This window comes from Mycteria americana, chromosome Z (genome assembly GCF_035582795.1).
Source record: "Mycteria americana isolate JAX WOST 10 ecotype Jacksonville Zoo and Gardens chromosome Z, USCA_MyAme_1.0, whole genome shotgun sequence".
Taxonomy (NCBI): domain Eukaryota; kingdom Metazoa; phylum Chordata; class Aves; order Ciconiiformes; family Ciconiidae; genus Mycteria; species Mycteria americana.
This window is the reverse complement of record NC_134396.1, coordinates 34,561,017-34,582,794: the sequence shown is the minus strand read 5'-3', so window position 1 is coordinate 34,582,794 and position 21,778 is coordinate 34,561,017. Positions and strand designations below refer to the sequence as shown.

The window sequence follows — 21,778 nt, the reverse complement described above, 5'->3', positions numbered from 1 at the left end:
GGCAAAGCTTATTTGCCTCATCTTCCAGCTCTTCTAATTGATTGCTGTTAACAGAAGTGGATTTGTGCCAGGTAGATGGACAGTGAAAACGCAGTGAGACTTCTGAGAAGATACTTCTTTTTAATTGCACTGCCAGCCTCACTCCAGAAAGAGTCTGACTCAGCTAACCAGTGTTTTCCTCCACACCCTCTGTCTTGTCAGTGTTGGTATGCAGTATGTGTTGACAGGGCATGTGACTTCCATACAGATAGTACACTCGCACAAGCATCATCTGTAGTCCATAGGTCAGCTAAGTTGGATGTCCTGACAGAGTGGGGTGCACAAGGCAAGCAGACTAAGCTGCTTCTGGTAAGAAAAAAAAGTTGGGTCGAGAAACACCCATTTTTTACATCTTTAGTCTGCAGTTATCTGCTCGTCATTTATGGGTCTTTTTAACCAACACCCCACTACCACCTCAGACCAGCAGCCTGTGGTTCAGCTGCCATGTGATTTGCCTGCAGTTAACAGGAATGGGTAGTTTACCTCAGAGCTCTTTCTCTTGTGGAAACCCCTTTGCCTCTGATTTTATACAGATTACCTGCTGTAAGAGTTATTCTTGGCAGTTGAAGTAGTATTTAGCCACTCATCCAGCAGCCGCAGTACCTGCATGTCAGATTAGACAGAGATGGTAAAAGGCTTTCCTACTCATTTTCCTTAACAAAGCAATAAAGATGAAAGATGTAGTTGAAATTGTAACCAAAATTTAAGTGCTCCTTCCACTTATTTGCTCCGCAGGCATCTCCCTCTTGACATCAAGCATCCTTCCAAGCATGCTTTACAAGACTAGTGGAAGTCCTCATGTAAAAACCTTTTCAAAAAAACTACATTAAAGATTTCTTTGAATACTTGTTTAAACTTTGTAGTATAAATTGAACTAGATCTGGCCCATAATTATTTTTCTATTTCTTCCCCAAGGTCATTTATGACTCAGCATTAATTATGATGAGTCCACTGGTTGTCCTCTTAATCATGTTGATGAGCACTTGCTCAAACTAATACCAGATTATTCACGTAAAAATTCATGAGCATGAATGAAGGTTGCATAATTGGGCTCAGTGTATTTGAAATGTTTAAAAGGCAGGTCTCTAGCTGATTGTCTTCCTCTCCCAATGTATTGGACTCATTAAAGCCCTCCTTAGGGGACTAATGCATCTTTTCTATGCTTGGCATTAAAGCTCAGTCTCATTCCGTGATATGCAGAGTGCTGTCAATAATAAAGTCTCTGTTCAAGAAACTTGTGGATTTGCTTATTTCTACAGTCTGCATTTATTATATAGGAGCCAATTAAAATTAGGCTTCAGACTGTGCTTCAGTAAGTCATTTGGTGATCTGCATGAACACAGGTCTTTTTAAGACACAGTTCGCCCATTTTCTGAGGCTCTTCTTTAAGCTCATGACGAACAAGAACTGTTAATATTACTGAGTGTCTTACTCACTGAAATGGAAAATAAGGAGGAAACAAATATCCAGAGAAAGATTGCCAATAGTAAGTAACTGAGATTCAGTTAGTGTTGTCTTTGACAGTGGAATATTCTGTGGTTTCTGTTTGACTTGGTATATTTAATGCTTTTTTTCCTTAATCATATAAATCCATGGCATGGTCCTTATGCTTCTGTTACCTTACTCCTCCTTTTTCCTTGTTTCTACTACCAGGTGGGATGGTGGAGGTGGTAGTGGGGAAGCGGAAATCAGCATCTCAAATCATGATTAATTTTAGTCGTCTTCCAAGGATGTAACTGCTGAAATATTGTTTCCCTTTTAATTAAGGGGTGAAAAAAAAAAGTAGACATTTACTAACAGGATTTTTTTTTAAAGTCTATATAGACGGCAACTCTTTACAGGGATCCTTTCTCAGAAACACATTGCTTCAGGAACAATACTTATATCCTTGGGGTTAGGTTTGGATACGTGATGGCAAGCAAACCAGGAATAACTAATGTTACTTAATGCATAGTTGTGTTCTTGATGAGTCACTGTCTAGTTAATTGTGTTCTTTTTTTATCCATTTCATTCATTACTTTTCCGCCTCCTAACTGTGAAATGAAAACTTATTGTAGACCTTAATTGAATTAAATCTTGTAATGATGAGTAAATTGTATCATTTCAGTATGTTTATATCTTTTTTTGTTGTTTCTGTTGTTGCTTCTGAGGCTCAAAATAAATGGTGAATCTGTGCAGCCAGTAGTTGAAGTAAGTGGGAGGAATTTGCTGGTTACCTGGCAAAGCCATGCACTTTCTGGTGGTTGATGTAACTTTCGTGTCACAGTCATTCACCTACCAGTTCATTTTGACTCCATCTTTGGAGACTCTTTACACCTATTCCACTTAGCAGGGAAACTAAGCCTAATGAGCCAGAATTAAACAAAATAATAACTACAAGAGGGGAAAAACACCAAACACAAATCTATAATGGGCAATACTTTTCTTTCTAAAGTCTTGGGAACACCCAGTGAATAACTGCTGGAGAAGGAAAGGTGGTATTCTCTTAGGTATTTGTTATATATCCTAAAGGTGCTAGACTGGAATTTCTGGGACTCCCCTTTATATTGAGCTCTGATTATAGGGTGATGGCCTCTTCAGTCCTGCTCAATGTAGGGAGAGAAGAAGCAGCCTGTATTTCTGAAAGCGTCTGTGTGTGTCTCTTGATGGCTGTCTCAGTCTGCATGTTAGGTTTTCCTCCTCCTTAAGAATGCAAGTCTAGAAGAACAACAGTTCTGCATTTCATAAATTCCCTTAAGCATTAGCAGCAGAATACAATTAGCATAGTATTTTAATTGTGTGACTGCTGCTGAAAAAAATAATGGTGAGGCTGATCAAAAACTTGTTCATTCCTTCTGTTGGTGTTTGACAGAGCTATGAATGGCAGCACAAGCAAGTCAGCTTTCTGGCCATTAACTCAGGAAGACACCACTGTTTTAATATGCATGCGAGTCATGCTTGTTACCTCTGTAAGTACAAAAGGAGGAGGCAAGCAACATAATAGTTCTTCACTTAGAGCTCAAGTTATTAATGAAATAGCCTTGAAAACTGAACCCAAACAAGCAGCTCAAGGGAACTATGGAAGTGTCTGATCCTTGTTATAAACCGAGCAGGTTTTCACCATAATACATGGGCACTGTTTGTAAATTGTGAGATACAGTCATGCAGGGGTTGGGGGTGGGAGGCCTTTTCATTGTTCCTCTGATTCAGTTGCTTTTACAACAGAACAAGTCAGTGCAACTGTCTCTGCCTAATATATTGCTAGTGTCAATGAAACTGCCTTTCTTGACCACTTTCCACCCACTGTAAATGCAGTAGGCAGAAGATACTTCATCAAGAAGGACGCTTCATCAATTATCTCCTTAGTTCACAAACTCCATCTGCCTTTCTGTAAGCTCTGCTTGCTCTGTGTTTTAGGTTTAAGTAAGTCTTTAGATGCCAGGGTCTCCTCATTTCAGTGAGAAGCAAGGAAGCCTATAGAAATTAGAAGCAGGGTATTTTGAATCTGGGCTCTGGTATTTGTGATGCTGATGTGAGAGGCAGTAATGTGGAGGAGAAGGCAGTGAGCTGTGTGAGCATTAGGTGTGACACAACACCGAAGGGATTCATTGTAGCGGTCCATAATTTTTACTTCTTAGCTGGACAACAATGTAGTAAATCATTGCAAACAGTTAGGCAGAGGTCAGAAAACTCTCCATACCAAGCAGTCATTAGGCTATAATAGCATAGCTATTTTCATGACTGAGATGAATTATAATGGTCAGCTATTAGGGTAATGTCTGTCTCAGTGGGTCTGGAGGATATACTGTTCCTTGATTATACCGTTCCTTGATTATCCTGTTTTGCTAACACTGATTAATAGTGGTCTTGGGAAGTTTTATAATGTTTGGCTTTCATAGAATCATAGAAACATCGAATCGTTTAGCTTGGAAAAGACCCTTAACATCGTCAAGTCCAACCATAAACCTAACACTGCCAAGTCCACCACTACACCATGTCCCTAAGCACCACATCCAAACGTCTTTTAAATACTGCCAGAGGTGGTGACTCAACCACTTCCCTGGGCAGCCTGTTCCAATGCTTGACCACCCTTTTGGTGAAGAAATTTTCCCTAATATCCAGTCTAAACCTCCCCAGGCACAACTTGAGGCCATTTCCTCTCATCCTATCACTTGTTACTTCGGAGAAGAGACCGACCCCCACCTCTCTACAACCTCCTTTCCAGGTAGTTGTAGAGAGCGATAAGGTCTCCCCTCAGCCTCCGCTTCTCCAGGCTGAACAACCCCAGTTCCCTCAGCCGCTCCTCATCAGCCTTGTGCTCCAGACCCTTCACCAGCTTCGTTGCCCTTCTCTGCACATGCTCCAGCACCTCCATGTCTCTCTTGTAGTGAGGGGCCCAAAACTGAACACACTGTATTAATATAGACATTTGTGTGCATTTTTAAAAGAGAAAGTGATACTGCAGTGTTTGCAGTTCTTTCATAAAAAGTGACAAGCTATTTTGAAAAGCTGTTTTGAAAATATGTATCAGTGATTGTATATCTTCAGATAAACGGTTTTGTGGGAATATGTTTTTTTTCCACAGTGCTTTAAGTATTTGTGGTTAAAGTAATTTTGGAACAGACTGGATAAAACCATGCCAATCTGAAATTATCTATGCTAAAATAATTTTATGTTAACTTGTTTCTAAATGTGTCACTATTCTAATAAAAAATCAACATCTTGGATGATATCAATTAAAAGCATAGAGAATGCTTTCAGCACCGTATGCTGTATGAGAAAGACAATAATGAAAATAAAGTTAGGACCAAACTCCAGTTGTTGTAAAAAACTGTATGTTGGGCTACACAGGAAAATTACATACCAAAATCTTAATAAGTTACAGCATGCCTGATTTGTAGTAGCGTTTAAGGAATTTATGAGTAAATGTTCAGGAAGTAAGAGAAAAAAATCATTTGTTCATATAAATTAAGGCATAAAATTTAGAAGAAAATTTCAAAATATGTTAACTTTTACACAATTCAGCAGTCATGTGCGCTAAACTCACTCCTTCTGTTCCGAGCCTCATGAAAATAACCATAGTGTATATTATTGTATGTTTTGAAATGCTAACTAAAAAGAGAAAAAAAGAGAGTGAAGAGAATGATCAGAAGTCTCACAGGAGTTTGTGGGCTTGTACTGTACAATACTGTAGCTTTGTACAGTCGTATCACTAGAAGTTGCCCCCTGTGTCATGTCCCCCCCACCTTGCCCTGTAGTGGAGTAGAAATACACACAGTAATCTATTCGTTGTGTCCTCTTCCTGATTGTTAGATTGTTATTCAGTATGCACGTGGGCAACAGGGCTAATCTTACCCTCACAGTGATTTGCATCCAAATAGCAGAGTCTATATACGCAACAAAGCAAAAACGAAGTTTATCTGTGATTCTCCATAATGCCAAAAGTAAAAGGAGTAGGGGTGAGAAAGCAAGGGAAAAAAAAATCTTTTGTACAAATGGCCTTCAGTTTTTATTCAAATAACATATTGCAAACTGATCCAAACTATGTATACAGGTCAAAGAAAACATACAGCTTGACAACACTTAAAATGTTTCCATTTGACTTTATTGTTGGTCTTGTGGTGCTTAATCATATGGAAGTACGCTTCCTAGCTGGTATGCGTGGGAAATAGTCTCGGGAAGAACTCCTGGAAAAATGCAGCAGGTGTTGTCCTCGCACTGTTTCGCTAAATCTTTTTTTAAAACCAAAACCAGCAAACATGTTCAGTGCTCTGTCCCACTCAGAAATGTCCCCTCTGGAGCCAGGGGCTCTGTTGGCATCTCTTAGTCTGCTGAGAGTTGAAGCTTCTGTGGATGACTGCTGCTCTGAAAGGAAAGGAAGTTTCTTGTTCCTGTACCTTGGCTTTACCATGGTACAAAACATAAATAAGCACTTAGTACATTTAAAACATAGATTTATTGAACATAGATTTAATGAATTTATTTCATTAATTTCCAATATATTCAGAATTACCTTCAGATAACTGAGATTTAGTAACTATATGAAATGTATTTAATATATCCATAAAACCTCATGTTTACAGTCAGCCTGCCAAAACAGGATCTTACTGAATACATAAACTATCTTAATAAACCTCCTGAAACAAAAAGACATAGTTCCAAGTATGTAGGCTTTTTCTGGTAAAGTGTATGCTCAAATTTTAGACAAAATTGGACTATAGATGGGTTAGAATATATGTGAAGATCATAATGATTTTTTTTTCATGTCTTTGAAAGATAATTTAGAAGTGTAGGATTTTTTTGTTTTATTAGGTTGTGTTTGAGGAGACTGTAATCTCCCAGGGAAGTGCTGGAAGCCCCTCATTTCTAAGAGTTCAAATATAAGAAGAGTTGGAAAACGTATTACAAACAACAGTCTTCAACACAGACGTAGATAAATTTCTTACTCTTTCTAATTTTCTCTTTCAAATTTGCTGATAAATAAAGAGTAAGGTTTTATGCTGTAATAGTATATCACAGCAGGCTCATGTCAGTTACACATGCATTTACTATGCAGATTTCTGTTTTCCCTATTCCTAAGCTGCACACGCCTTTGGATGCTAGAGTGTTTATAGGTAGTATGGGGACTAACACAAACTGTTCAAGAAGTTTGGGCAGCACCTTGCAAGGACTTGGAAGGCTGCAGGGGCAGAGGGTGAAAATGCAAGTGGAAGTACTTGGAGCAGTGGAAAATATGTGAAACAACGGAAAGGAATATTAGAAGGGAAAAGTAGAGGTTGCAAAAATACTATAATTGCAATTTGTGTTACAGCAGCATGTGATCCAGTATATAATGCTACTTAGTTTTTTCTGTTCACTGATTTAAAAAGACTTCTGTATTTAAAATATTTATTTTTGAAATAGATCTAAAAGGTGAACACACTAACTTCATCAATATTTATGTAGAGTTCATTTATGTCAGTTGTAGAGTTCAGTAGCCATTTATTCCTAATAGTGTTCTCAAAAGGATAATAAAAAATAAAGCAAATATTATCAGATACGGAATATAGTTCTCAGCTTTCCTTCAATTTTTTTTTGTTGTTGTTTCAGCATTCAGGGTCTCCTAGTTCTTCTGCAAGACCTTCAATGATCTGTTTTCCACCTGTCAAGGTGTTGCTGTTGTTTGTTTCTTTTTTGTTGACAGCAGATTTCTTCATGTGTCTCCACAGACTTTAAAGCAAGAGCAGTTAGCCTGTACATAGTTTAGGAATCGGGACATTTCTCTCGTTTTTCTCATGCTGCCAGAAGATATCCTTCCACTGTAAGAAAGGATTCTGTTAAAGTAATTCTGCACCTGCCTTCAGAATTAGTTGATTCCAAACTGGGTTGTTCTAACAGGTTCTTCTGTGTCATTTCATCTGCTGAATTACCAAAAGTCAAGTAGGAATTGCTTTAGGTTTTTTTTGGTTGGTTGTTTTGTTTTGTTTTTTTCCTTTGTCCCATCAAAACCATGGATTCAATCTAGCCCTTCTGCCCTTCCATGAGGCATTTTATTCTAATGAGGAATTTATACCTGGTTTTATTCTTCCACTGATGTTTCAGAAAATTAAATCTCAGGAAAAAACCCACAGCATTTCAGACAATTTAATTTAGAACTGTAAAACTGTTGCAGTTTTTTCATGTTGTATTCGGGAGTTACTTAGATCATACATAATAAGCTAAATAAGCATATCTTTGTGCTAGTATGTTTAGCTGTGCAGGTTTAATGTCTGCCTTCAGTACAATTAACAAGTAACAAATAACAGGAACAGTAAAAAAATTTCTTCATAGTTTATTTGTCCAGTCTAGAGATTTGCCTAAATGCTTACTATACAGAAAGACTAATATATTTGTTATTGACATTTAGCGACTGTGATAAGCACTAAGATGCATAGCATTTTTTTCCAATTTCTGAAATCATATACAATGCAACAAACACTAAAGGAGTGATACTCTGTTACGCATCCTCTGTTTTTTCACTTACTTTAAATTTAACTTAATTTCAGTTACTGCATCATAATGGCTATGTATTTCCAAGTGAAAAACCCTGCAATTTTCATCACAAATCTGAAAATAGGGAAGTATTTTAATCGAATATTATGAAGATGATTTGAAATAAAACATTGCTTTAAATGGTCACTGCTTGGAGAAGAAAAAAACTTGTATCTCTTTTGGGGAATATAAATTCAATAGTAAAGAGACAACAAGCACTTCCAGTTTCAACAACAGAGCATGTTCAGCCAAGAAATGTAATGCAGCAAACCAAAAGTAGCAATATCTGTGCCAGTGAATCCTGTCCCATTTATGCTACTTTTCTACATATGAACACACACCCCTTTTTGCTGAGCTTTAGTTAAGTTTTACGTACTCAAAGGAAAAGCTGTAAACAAAGAAACTGCATGCTGGTTTTGTTGTTACTTTCTCATTAAATAGAACTATTAGCCAGGATATTACATGACGGACCTCTTTTCCCTTCCATTTGAAGAAGGTAACATCACTAGCACGGTTTAAAATTTACACAGTTTTTCCTGCAAGTGAGCTAATTCTGTAGCAGCACCTGTAGCAGTACTTACAAAATGGCAACGTTGTGCTGAACATGTTTTTATAATTGTGCTATACACATTCTTGAGTACTATTAGTTCTAGTTATTTCTGTTTTCAAAGATTTGTGGTAGATGAACGATACTTCTGCAACTTCATAGGTTTGGGGAAATGGCTCTGTTGGCTGTTTTGATAACTGCTGGGTGAAATTTTAGATACCCTTCTTTTTCCTGGTGGATGGTCTGTTTGGAGTGATTTGTTGTAGGATCAGATTACTTTGATGTAATGTTACTGTGTTACAGACCATTAACAAACAATTTTGCTCAGATCATTTGTCTAATTTCAGAATCTTGATGGGATAACGATAGCTTTGTGTTTGCTGCCTTTACTTGGGGCACTGGTACTACTGTTGTATCGTATTTCATTATCACTCTATTTCTGCAGTATATTTTTAATGCTTCTTTTAAAATGTGTGTTTTTAGCCAATAGAATAATAGATTTGAATTCCCAAGTTCTCTGTTGTTCAGGAAAAATCACTTCTATCCTAGGTATTTCTTCCTTTAGATAATTTGCAGATATTGAGAAAAACCCTATTTTTAAAAAGCTCCTTGCCTTTGCATGCTGCAAAGGCCCTGTCCCCTAATTTATTAAGAAATTTTCTTTGACAACCCTCATGGATCATGACACCAATTTAAGACTGTCATCTGGTAATTCTCAGAACACCTCCATTTACCCTCCTGCTCCAAATGTCTTCCTGGTTGCCTTTCTTCCTGAAGGTCTCTAATGCTTCACGGTTATACTTTGCTTTGTTTTCCCTTTCCCTTTTTTTTTGTTCACATGTGATTGCAATTTGTCCATCAGAGCCTTCCCGCTGGGCCTGGGTGGAATTCAGAAGGTCTTCTGTGGGGCTGTTCAGGCAATATAATGTCAGCCATAGGACCCCTACCCCACCAAGAACTCTATGGGAATCATAGTTTATGTGGGAACTCTTTATTTCAGGAAAAGAAATCTTCCCTTCCCAATCTTACCTAATGCATTTGAGTTTTATGCCTGAAAGTTCTTGGGTTGTGCATTCCTGAATGGATTGTCCTAACTCTTTTAGACAGGAGGGACTGGAGGAGTTGAGATGGATTTGTTTTTCTCAGTGAACACTAGCAAAAAGGCAACCCATGGGAATCCTAGGAAATTTTAGTTATTTCTTTTCCTGTTTTTCACAAGAAGTTTTGTGTTCTGGTTGCATAAACTAGCTGAGTACGTTTTTGACAAAGGAGAACAAAAGGCAACTCATTAACTCTTAAGTTGTATCAACTGTTTACTGAATGTTTACAAGAAAAGAAATGTTGATATAGTTAGATCATTTCTTCTGAAACCTTCAGTATCTCCCAAAGAGCCATCTGTCAGATTACAATTGAAAAAAAAAATATTTAAAAGGAAATTTTGTGTGACTTTTCATATATTTTGATGAAGCTAGTGGAAAGTTTGTTTCAGCCTTAATTATAATGAAATTACTGAAATTAATGAAATTAATGAAATTACTTTTTCTTGTTCTGTATTTAATTCTGTTCTGCACCTTTCCTGGTCATTTTGGTTGGGTTTTGTGGTTTGAGGTTTTTTTTCTGTCCCTTGTCCAGGCTAGCAAATTTATTTTGTGTTATTTGCAAATAAGTTTGGAGAGAGGATGGAGGGAAAACCTTTGTCAATCACAGATTAATCTAAAAGGAATTCAAATGGAAATGCACCTAATTATATATGATGCTAGCCTGAACTGGTACCTTTTTGTGCTTGAAATTCTCAAGCAGCTCTTTTCAAGCCATCTCTTTTCTGCCCCCTCCCACCCCCCCCCCCCTTTCCTTAAAACATAAACCTATCAAACTTGTTGTGTCCTCACTTTAAAGTTATTGGTGTAACGTCCAGGCTTGACATGCATACAAGAACATCCAGACTCAGAAGACAAAATACGACTTGTTCTCTGAAAATTATTTTTGTCGTCTGATAATCTTGCTGATTATCTAGCTCAGAACCAGAAAATAGTTCATTGGGAGCCCTTTTCTTACTGGGTCGCAGGGAAGTAGGGAAGAGTTTAGCTTTTTGAATGGGACTTTTTACTAGAGCTTCTCCGTATGGTTGTATATAGTCTAGAATAGCAAAACTGCTTTGCTTTGTTTACATTTATCATTTTAATTGCATGTCCTATGTAAGAGTTCTTCAAAGTGAGTCAATGAGTTATGCAGGAGCACAAAACTACTGGTAGAATAAACTGAGAAGTATGCAAGGAGTTATGTAAGGAAGTCCAAAATGATGTTATTTCCTTTAGCTTCCCTCTGAGAATATGTGTCCTTGCTTACTATGTATGAAGAAGTTGCGGCTGTTTGAAAACTTGGTTCTGTAAATTTTTCTTTATCCACTTGCAGTTTTGTCTTCTGAAGTAGTGAAGTGCCTTCCTGTTTCTTTCTTTCTGCCTATATTTAATATTTCTCCAAATGCATTGGATAAGCAGTATTGTAAAGCCTTACTATACTAGTGACTGTACAATAACTCCAAGTTAATTTCATTTTTGTTTCCATTAAAACAGAACACTATGTGTAGCTCTGGGAGTTGTTAGCCTTTGGACATCTGCCTTTTTTTGAGGGAAAAAAAGTAATTGAAACAGACCAGAATGAAGAAAACTCCCTATGCACGCTGTTTCTTATTGTTCTCTTAGTGAAATAACTTAAAATACATAGTAAAAGGAATAGATCACTTAACTCATTATTTTAATTTAAATTCAGCTGTTAACAATACTGAAAACTGAAACTTAGATATCATTATCTCAGAGCACTGTATATGTCCTCTACCGGTGATTTTAAGCTGCATATGACCAAAGATGTGAGGTTGTAGAAATAACTCTTGTCCACAAACTTGCAGACAAATAAGGTTTTAAAAAATTTTATATGGGGGACCTTGAAATATGTGAAAAACATTGAATTCAGTATTCTCTTAAGATGATGCCATCCATGAAGCCATAAAGTTTTTTAGTAGTTTTAAATTCTTACTACCGTATTGCAGCCCTGCAAAATATAACTGATGTGTATTTATTTCCCAGATTTTTTTTCTAACAATATTTTTTCTCGTTATTTGCATATAACATTTGATCTCTGTTGATTTGCTATTTCTGAGCCCAGTGGCTGTTGTCCTTTTAATTTATTGATCCAACAGTAGTGATGATTTCTCTTGTCAACATTTTTTACTTTCTCTTGCTTTAGATATATAGGCTGAGAAGCAAAACCCACACTACAGTATGCTTATTCTCTTCTAGCTCTAAAAATAAATATATTTTATAACAAAGCAGATCTATTTTTATCTGTTTACTATTTAAATTATACTTAACACTTTTTTTACTCTTTAAGAAGTTAATACAACTGTTGTAACATGGAATTAATTTCATGTATTTTACTCTTTTCTACATATTTCATGTTTTCCCTAGAAAAAAAGTCCTTTTTACATCTTTAAAATGTTTTGTCTCTGTGATGCAATATTCTGGTGAAGTCATGTTGAAAGAATACACCCTTTTTGTATTTTCTTAGTGTTTGTTTTCCTTAGTAGTCCATCCAAGATGAGGGTAAAAATTTGTTTTCCACTATAACCTTACATCTCACCCTGATTTAATTATTTCATAAAGTTATCCAGAATCCATTTTTGTGGATTGCAGTATATAGCTTTTGATGACCTAATATAAAATCAAGCATAAATACTAACTATGTTGAAGACCAACCTCTTAATTGGCATGTATTTCATACCCAGCAGAATTTAGACAGATCAATAGCAGAGTAGATCCCCTTTAATGGAAAGATTTACTTGGTTATATAATGACCTGTGTGTAACTTTTAGCTTCAGATGCATGGTAGATATTTCATACCTCCAGAATGACTGTGAACACTTAAAATCCATTTGACAGAAGAGATTCTGAATTCGTACCATTCATATGTCTGCCATTTACTCACCTGGAGTAATATTCATCAAAAGGCGGTGCTTATTTGATGATGTAAGGCAAGGTTTTGAGTAGGAGGCTGGTGAAGGTTGGAATATCCTGACAAATCCACAGTGGTTTCTGTGAATCTACACTGATTCATATCAATTGGGCTCTGCATTCAACAATTACAGGTTACTGTTCATAAGATAACTTAGTACTTTAGCAAGTTTTGGGCCACTCACTACAAGAGAGACATTGAGGTACTGGAGTGTGTCCAGATAAGGGCAACAAAGCTGGTGAAGGGTCTGGAGCAGAAGTCTTATGAGGAGTGGCTGAGGGAGCTGGGGTTGTTTAGCCTGGAGAAAAGGAGGCTGAGGGGAGACCTCGCTCTCTACAACTACCTGAAAGGAGGTTGTAGAGAGGAGGGGGTCGGTCTCTTCTCCCACGTAACTAGCAATAGGACGAGAGGAAATGGCCTCAAGTTGTGCCAGGGGAGGTTTAGACTGGATATTAGGAAATTTTACTTCACTGAAAGGCTTATCAAGCATTGGAAGAGGCTGCCCAGGGAAGTGGTTGAGTCGCCATCCCTGGAAGTCTTTAAAAGACGTTTGGATGAGGTGCTTAGGGACATGGTCTGGTGGTGGTCTTGGTAGTGTTAGGTTTACGGTTGGACTCGATGATCTTAAAGGTCTTTTCCAACCTATACGATTCTGTGATTCGGTGAATGTATTTTTATTTTCTAAAATGCCGTACTTCAGCACAAGCGAGAATACTTTTTTTAATTGCCCAAAGAAATGTAAATAGAATTGCAACTTCTCAATGAAAAGAAACGTTTTCATTTTAAAATGTATTTTTCTACTTAGCATTTTACTTTCATTGTCAGAATATATGTCGCACTTACGATGTTTCCTATGTAACAGGTGTTGTAATGCATATAAACAGTATAGCACTATTTCTTCCAGCCAAACCAGGCTACAATGACTTAAGTGTCTCATGTAATTGGTAATGTGATGAAGGAAATCACTGTTGCCACCAAAGGCTTACTTTCTAGGAAAGTAGTTCCAGAGTGAATTTTACTTCCATTTTGCAGTTTTATTACGGGTCTAGTACGCCCTGTCTTGAAAATATTTGTTAGTATATTCGGAGCTCACAAAATAGGGCTATCTGATGAGGAAAGATAAATTGTCAGAAAAGTGTCATTTCTGACAATGAGACTAGAGCGGAGAGAATCCTCAACTCATCCAGCAGTGTCTATACATTTTGGAGATGTTTTTCAACTGTATTTTAGTAAGATACACATATATGGTCAAATCTAAATACTGCTGAATGGTTACAGAAAGCCACAAATCACTTAATCTCCCTCTTTCTTTACTCTATAATGTACTATAAAAGGTGTTTATGGCATATGTAGGGGCAGGATCTGTTTCAGTTGCAGAATTTCTTAAGAGATCCCAGTAACTACTATGAACACCTCTACTTAATTTCCTTCAAATGTCTGGAAGAGAGATTTAGAATTCTTAAGACAAGGAAAAAGTTTGTCTTAAATAAGTATATTTTGCTTCTAACCAAACCCATTCTATTGAACTGTAACTTATGCTGTAATCTTCTAATACCACAAACGCAGTAAATATCCACTTAAATATTTCATTTTTTTAAAAATAAATGCTCAGATTTTAGAAGTGGAATAAATACATAACTGTTATTCTTTGTTTAGTGAAGTAGGAGTAATATTGGCATAACAACGGATCTCACCTAAAAATTGCAAGCACAATAGCTGAGATTGATTTATACAGCAGGTTTTTAGCCTCAGTCAACTTTAGAAAGAGAGTTTATATTATGCCTACAAAAAGGGTGTGTGGTACATCTCTTCATTCACATATTATTGTAGTTTAGATGTTGGAAATCAGAACACCTATGGAATTCAGCTAAGGATTGCACATTTTGAATACATTTCAGTCAGTACTAAAATACTGTCAAATATTTTACAACGTAAGCAGCCCAATTACATTTCTAGAAGACATCTGTGGGTTTTTTCTATTGGTGTTTGAAGGCAGCATTTGCTCATGGTCAAAAGGCTGCATGGTCAAAACCAAATTAAGGATATGGACACCACAGAAGTTTCTTAGTGTTTGGGTCATTAATGTTCCATACAGTCAGTTTTGCATTTTTCTTTCTCTGTTGTTGAGTGGGCAAGGATTGCTGCAGTGGAGGTGGCTGCGGGGGCTCGCAGTACACCAAATATTCCTGGTTACCCACTCCTCCCGTAATTTTCCACAGTGCAGCAGAGATTGGGGTGCTTTGTGCTGTTGGCCTCCTCTACTTACAAACCGCCTACCTGTGGCCTCCTGTCTGGTTGATCCTCCTTGTGGAGAATCTAACTCAGAAGTATATATAGTCCCGTGAGTGATAAATCTAAATGACCTAATTTAGCTACAAACTCATGAACATTTATTGTAATGTGCTTCTCTAGAGAAATAAATCTAGCACCTTGAAAATTGCAGCAGTCCACCTTATTCTCAAGAGGCCAAAAATCACCCAGAAGGCTTTTCCAATCTCTCATTCCTGGGCCAAATAATTGAGAAAATGATAACTAACAGTCTCCATTAACACATGTCATCTGTGAACATCTCAAATGCCCCACAGTCAGGGTTCAAACTAGGGCAGAGCTCACAGATGAGCTTGGGGGCGGGAGGTCCAGATAACAAGCCAAGTCTCCGTTCTAATACAGCCTTTTTTTTTCCCCTCCTTTTTTTTTTTTTTTTTTGGTAACTTTTAGGAGCAGACCTAATTTGCAAAGTGAATTAGGCTGATCTGAATGAAGGACTGTCTACTGAATGAGTATGTCTACACTTCAGTTAATTCTCCTGAGTGTTTATGTGTTTACATATGGAGAAGCCATTGGTTTTGTTAGGGGGTGGCACTTAAAATGTGCTGTAATACTGAAAGAGATCTTTTAAAGTGGAAGAAAAATACAGGAACCACTTAGTTTATTCTTAAAATAGATTTATTAAAAATTATGGTTCAGTATGGTATTTGTCACTGTTCACAAAAGTGTGCACAGAAATTAAAAAAATACTAGAAAAATAAAATATGTTCCATAAGCAATAGTCTAAATTCATAAGCAATATCCTAAATTCATATAAAAATTAATCAGTGAGTATAACTGCAACAAGGATAGCACTTAACTGGAGCTATAGCTGTGATATAAAACAGCCTGCATAATGTATCAGAGAGAAACTCAAAGCAATTATTTCAAACCCAGTTCCTCAAGAACTGCATGATAAATGCATGCGGCTTTGGAATCCGGCAAAGCTTGTGAGTCAGTAAAAGCTCTCATACTGCCAAAGAATGAGCTCAATTTAAATCTCCATTTCTTATGCCCAGAAAAGAAAGTAGTTATTCCCATATAAGTCTCTTTTTTTTCTTTTCTCTTTTTAATATGATAAACCCATGTTCCCATAAAAGCTAGCTGGCTTTCAAACTTTCTGAAAGAACCCAGAACAGTTTAACATCTTGAAAGGAAATAAAGGCTTAAATAGCTGGCTCTTAAACTGTGTTCCAACAGAAAGTGAAAGTGTGTTAATTTTGCAGTGCAGTAACAAGTGGAGTTTTGGGGAGGTTTTTTTGTGGTTTGGGGTTTTTTTTTTTTTCTTTTCCTGGAAGGGGGGGGGGGGGGGGGGGCAGATTTATCAACCTATCCACAAGGCCTTCAGCAAACAAAAAAGGCAAAAAATTACAGAGTGTTAATCAGAGCTATCTGTATACAATTATTCATGTATATCTGGATAAGTTTTAAGTGCTTAGTCAGGGATAAAAATAAAGAAATAAGTAATGGTTAATAGAAGGTTGTCCTGGGTAAAAAAATAACAGGAGCATGGTGTGGGTGAAAAATATGAACAATATGATAAGGATTCAGTAGTGAAAGGTACATGAATGATGAGTTCATGTTTTTTTTTTTTTTTCTCTACAGCTTTCAATTTTGGTGATTTGTCTATTTAATAGTTCTGATTTCAGAAGATTTTTGTCTGGCTCCAAAGTGGGTAGAAGGCTGTCTTCCTCAAGCAGCCTACCATTGCATTAACACAATTCCATATGTTTGCTCGGTAATTTTTCATAGCTAAGTCTTCTTTTCACCAGCTGAGTAGTATTAATGATAGCTTAGACGTTAATCTCCAGGGTAACTGTGATACAGGCAAGGTGATCTATTCTGAATGCATGATCACTAATTTCAGATTTTAATTAAAAACATGATTTTTTTCTATATAGATCAGAATAGTGAGATCATAGATTCTAGTTAGAAGATGGAGAATGCCCTTTCACCCATTTTACGTGATATCAAGGAAAGCAATTTTTATCTCAAAGGTTTTTGCTTGGGTCTTTTTTCCCCCTTTCATTATTTTTCTTCTAATCATCCTCTTCAGACTATAAATGTGCATATTTCTGATAAATCAGTAATAACAGTTCACTTTAAGGTCCTGCTTCAAGTCACTGGAGCTACTTTCTCTCTTCCTTTTGGGCTGTTGGAGATACTCTAGTGTACATATTGAGACATGATGTACTTCATAAATGTCTTGGGTCATCTTCCACACCGTTTCCTCTGTTTACTGTTTTCCAACGTAGCTCCATGTTTTCATTTGCACTTTGAGTTTTGAAGTATTTCCAGCTACACCATTTTAAAGTAGTGAAGCACATACGCTGTATCTGGCATTTATTCTCAGTGTTAAGTCTTGCTCTTCTGCTTTTCCTTATGTCTGTTCCCTTCCTCTATGTTCGGCCCTTCCCAAAGCCTTGTTTTATCTTCCAGAGTCACTGGTGCAGTACTGACTTTGCTGATGATAAAGATTGTACCAAAAAACCTAGCAAACCCCATTGAGATAAATGGTGTCCAGAGCAAGTGATTTACTTGACGTGTGACTTCTGAAAATGAAAAATTAAGATTTGTACAAACACGGAAAAATCAGCCTTTTTTAAATTTGGAGAACAGTCCACAATATTGTAGCTTGGATAGAGGGAAAAAACCTAACACAGTGAGTCGTTAGAATTGGTGTAGATTTGAATTACCTTTCAGTAAAATATATTCCTATAGTAATTTTATTTAAAATGTTTCTGAAATTACTTTTAGGTCATACTGAGTTACTTGTTTCTCACTTAGTCGTATTTGTGTGTGTGACATTAGCATGTGACTGTGTAACCAAGTGGATGATGCTTATGTCTTGAGGATCAGCTGAATGGAATATTTCTGATCTCTTCAGCAAGCAGCTTTGTGGTTTTTATTTAGAACTAAGTAAACCTGTTAGTTTAGTATAAAAAGTAAAGATTTAATGTGTGTAGTATCGTTGTCAAAGTTTTAAGTAAGTGTTAAGATGGGAACTGTAATGGTGATGTTGCTTTTGGTTTAGGGTTGGTTTCAGCCTTCTTAGGAAGGTCATCTAAAGACAATGAAAGCAGGAATGGAAAAAGGAAGATTTCTTCTTATTCATAAATTATCTTTTCATCTGTCAGCCTGCTTCCTGGTTTCTTTAATGCAGTTATTAACCTCACCAGGTTCTTCAGTTTCAGCTTTTCTTTTGCATCCTGACTCAGGCAACATACTTCAGGGATTACCAAATGTAGTCCACAGTCAAATTCAATCCCCAGGATTCTGCAAAAGAATTCACAATTTAATTACAAAAGTCTAGAATGTATAGGCATGCCCAGCTTCTTCTGTTGTCTAGAAACTGTTAAGCATCTCCTCTATCGTTACAGAGGTTATGAGGGGCAGCTGCCTCCTGCTTTGTTTGATGCCATTTGTGTATGGCTCACAAGCTCGTGGCAAGCTGCCACTATGATACTTGGATGAGTAATTTGGTTTCTCCCAGAGTACTTGTTCTGCTTGTTGCTTGTTCCAACATTTTTATTTACTCACTTTGGAAGGAAAGACCAGCATTAATCTGGGCAAGGCCTCTTGATGAAGAGAAAAGGGCTACTTATGCCATCTGTCTTCAGTTTTTTCGGGGGTATGAACCCCTAGCAATCTTTAAGGTTCAGCAGTTAAGTTTCTGTGTTGGTGTGGATACTGTTGGTACATCAGTTGAACATTTAATATTGAAATTGGACGTATCTGTAATGCAGTGCTGAGAGGGTTGTACATGAAAACAGTCAGTATGGTGGTGCCTTTACCATGAAAAATAATAATAAAAAAATCTATAGCCATATGGTTAGAGCTGTGTTTCTCAGTTATTTTTATTAAATAATAAATTCTTTACCTCACCCACTGAATTTCTGGATAAAAGTGGGGAGACCAGTATGGCAGCATCAGTTTAAATATGCTTCTGAAATACTGTTCTAGGAATGTTTTTAATACTTCCCTTGGCTTCAGGGTATACAGCCTTCTTTTTATAATTGCAATCCTAGGAGAGCAGGAGATGGCACTGCCCACAGGATATCGTCTTTAAATATGCCATTTCCTTTCCCATCTCTCCCTTCTTGTTGCCATGACTTTTTTTTTTTTTTTTGGTGGCACATGCAACAGGAAAATGTGTACAGTAGCTGTACTTTGTATTAATAAAAGTAGATTTGTTCTAAATTAAGGCTACTGAATTCACAGTAATCCTCACAGAAGGATTGCAGGGCATATTTAACATACGAAACCTGTAATGAGACAACACAGCCTTTCAAACCACTTACCATCATTCATCAAATCTATATGGTGGTTAGATTTCCAGTATGGTCTGATACCAGCACAAGTCAAGGAGAACAATGCAACTTCCAGATCTTTGTAGGACCCCGATAGAGTTTACCTAATTTATCTGGTTCATGTAGGGATAGTGACTTCTGCAGTGCTCATTCAGTAGAGACTACAGGAGTAATTCTCCTTTAGATTTCAGCAGAGAGAAGATGAGGCTGCTAAACAGTTTAAAAGTTAGAGAATTCTTTTTTGTTCTTTATTTCCTCTCTTTCTTTTTCATCTTCTCATTTCTTTCCTGACATGGAAGTATTAGTGCCAGACTGAAGACATTGCCGTTGATCCTGTCAGTTGTAGAGGTGAAGAAGGTTGGTACATTTTGAGGTTGATAACAATAAACACTTTTTTTTTTTTTTCCCCTTGATCAAAAGCTTTGCTGACAATTACAGCAGTGGGGTTGCAGGGAGGTATGGTATGTATGATGTATCAAGACTTACAGACAGAATTTGTGGGTTCCCATTAAAACAATAAATTATATCTGAGAAGAACAAACAGTGACATCACTGAAAGCATTGAGACGCCAACCACAAATGTGTGCTTGCCTGAATTGGATGACACTGCTTGTCAAACCTTTGGTCTTTATGGGATCAGAATATGATTTCTAATTAAACTTCTGTTTCCTCCTCAAGAGCCTGCATTTTAACAAACTTAGTTAACTTCTTCCCTCATTAACGTGTTTTCCAAATGGTGTGCACATTAGCCTGCTTGTCAGAGCTGAAGCAGTATTTGTGACCCTCTCGGCACTTTGCAGTACCTGTGACACTGTGGTGCGGGAGGCTGAGACAGCTTCTGCAGAGCAGCAGCCACAGAAGTGTGCACAGTGTGCGCAGGCAGAGCCTCCTTGTTCTTGTCCAAACTGTTTTGTTCTTTATGTGGTTTTTTCCCTCCATTATACTTGAGTCATGTGCTGACTCTCAGGAGGAAACACTGCAAACATTTCTGGCTTTTTGCTGCTTAAATTGAAAAGAGGGTGACCTACAAAGAGCACAAGACTTGTTGACCTCAAACTGGTATCTTACTTTTTTCCCTTATAGAATGGAATGATTTTACTGCTCTATGATTGGTGGTTTGTGAAAGGTAAATGTGATTGCTAATCCAAATTTGCCTTTAGGTAAATACTTCTCCTGGTGGTGAATTACTGGGGCTTCTGGATGTACCAGTAGCTTTCTCCATCATAGAGCCACTATCTAAGGAAGATTTTTCTGTATTGTGAAAAGCCGAATTTTGAAAAATAATGAGGAAGACTATTTGCAATTTGTGATCAAAGAAGAAAAACACTAATTACTGCATAGAAAAATCTCACAGCAGAATTTGATATCCTATTTTCTAAGATTTTTTTTTTTTTTTAGTTAAAGACATTCTAACGTTTTAAACAGTTCAGTATGCAGCAGTTTAACAGTTACAGCAACTAGTGTGCTGTAAAATGAAATTACTGAAAGGAAGGAGATGCAGGGGAAACAGCACTGAAATCTTCTGGAAATCATGGGTTCTGGGGCTCCTTTGTCGTGTGCCACAAATAAGAGAAAGTTTAGTATTTTCTTTGAACTGTACTGTGAATTTCCTAGCTTTCCATTAAGTTATTTTTATTATCTTATTTTACAGTTAAAAATAATTCACCGGTGTGACACCAGTGCAGTGAATTACTCAGCTACTGTAAATCCGTTATAATCCACAGCCAGTGGATTTTGGTTAAAAAGAATTTTGATGGCATGACAGAGATTGCAACTGAGAGTACACCTGTAGAATAGGAGGTGCTCCAACATCGTTGTGTTGATGTCTGAACCAATATATGATTGTATTTTGGTCATAAAATTCAGTCTTTGTTATAAGGGACATTCTGTGCTACATCCCATAACTATATGGTTAGCATGTATTGTTAAGGGTCCCCGCTATCTGCTCAGTGTTGACATTTTTAACTAAATATGTCATTTAAATCAGTCATTTGAAAATATGTATTATAGCATCAAAATAATAGTGTGAAGGAAAGTGCATCAACATAGGAAGGAGGTGGCAGAGCCATGTCCTTACCACGTATTCTCCACCTTTCCAGCCTCCTAAAATTTTACCCGCTTCTGATAACATTTCCAAGTAGGATTTGTGATCATGCCTATTAAGGAAGAATGCCTCATCCTGCACAAGTCTCCTACGGCTTTGTATGTTAGACTGCAGAGGTTGCTTAAGGACAGCAGTGGTTGCATACCTAAATGAGCAGACTGCCAGGTGCTGACTGTGGCACAGGCTGTCAGGTCACTAACCATCATTGCAAATTAGAGTGACTGTGGGGCTGTGGTGCGTTTGCAGAAGATTTGGTGATCAGCACTTCCAAAGAAAGTGTTGGGTGGCCACAAAACCAGCGTAAAGCTTCTTCTAATTCCTCCCTTCCAGCTGTGCTCTCTTTAATTCGATTAATAATGTCCTGGCCTACCTACAAACATGCAGAAGTGTTGCTGGTCTGAGATGTGTTCTATAGGTGGGGTGAATACATGACTCAAAGTACTATAATTATCCAGTAAAGCTAAATATTATTCA

The 21,778-nt window shown here is 37.2% G+C and overlaps 1 protein-coding gene across 1 annotated transcript in view; it reads left to right on the top strand.

Moving 5' to 3' along the window:
• Positions 1 to 21,778, top strand: part of GNAQ (G protein subunit alpha q) — a 139,547-nt gene that overhangs the window by 62,193 nt on the left and 55,576 nt on the right. The gene's annotated exons all lie outside the window — the stretch shown is intronic.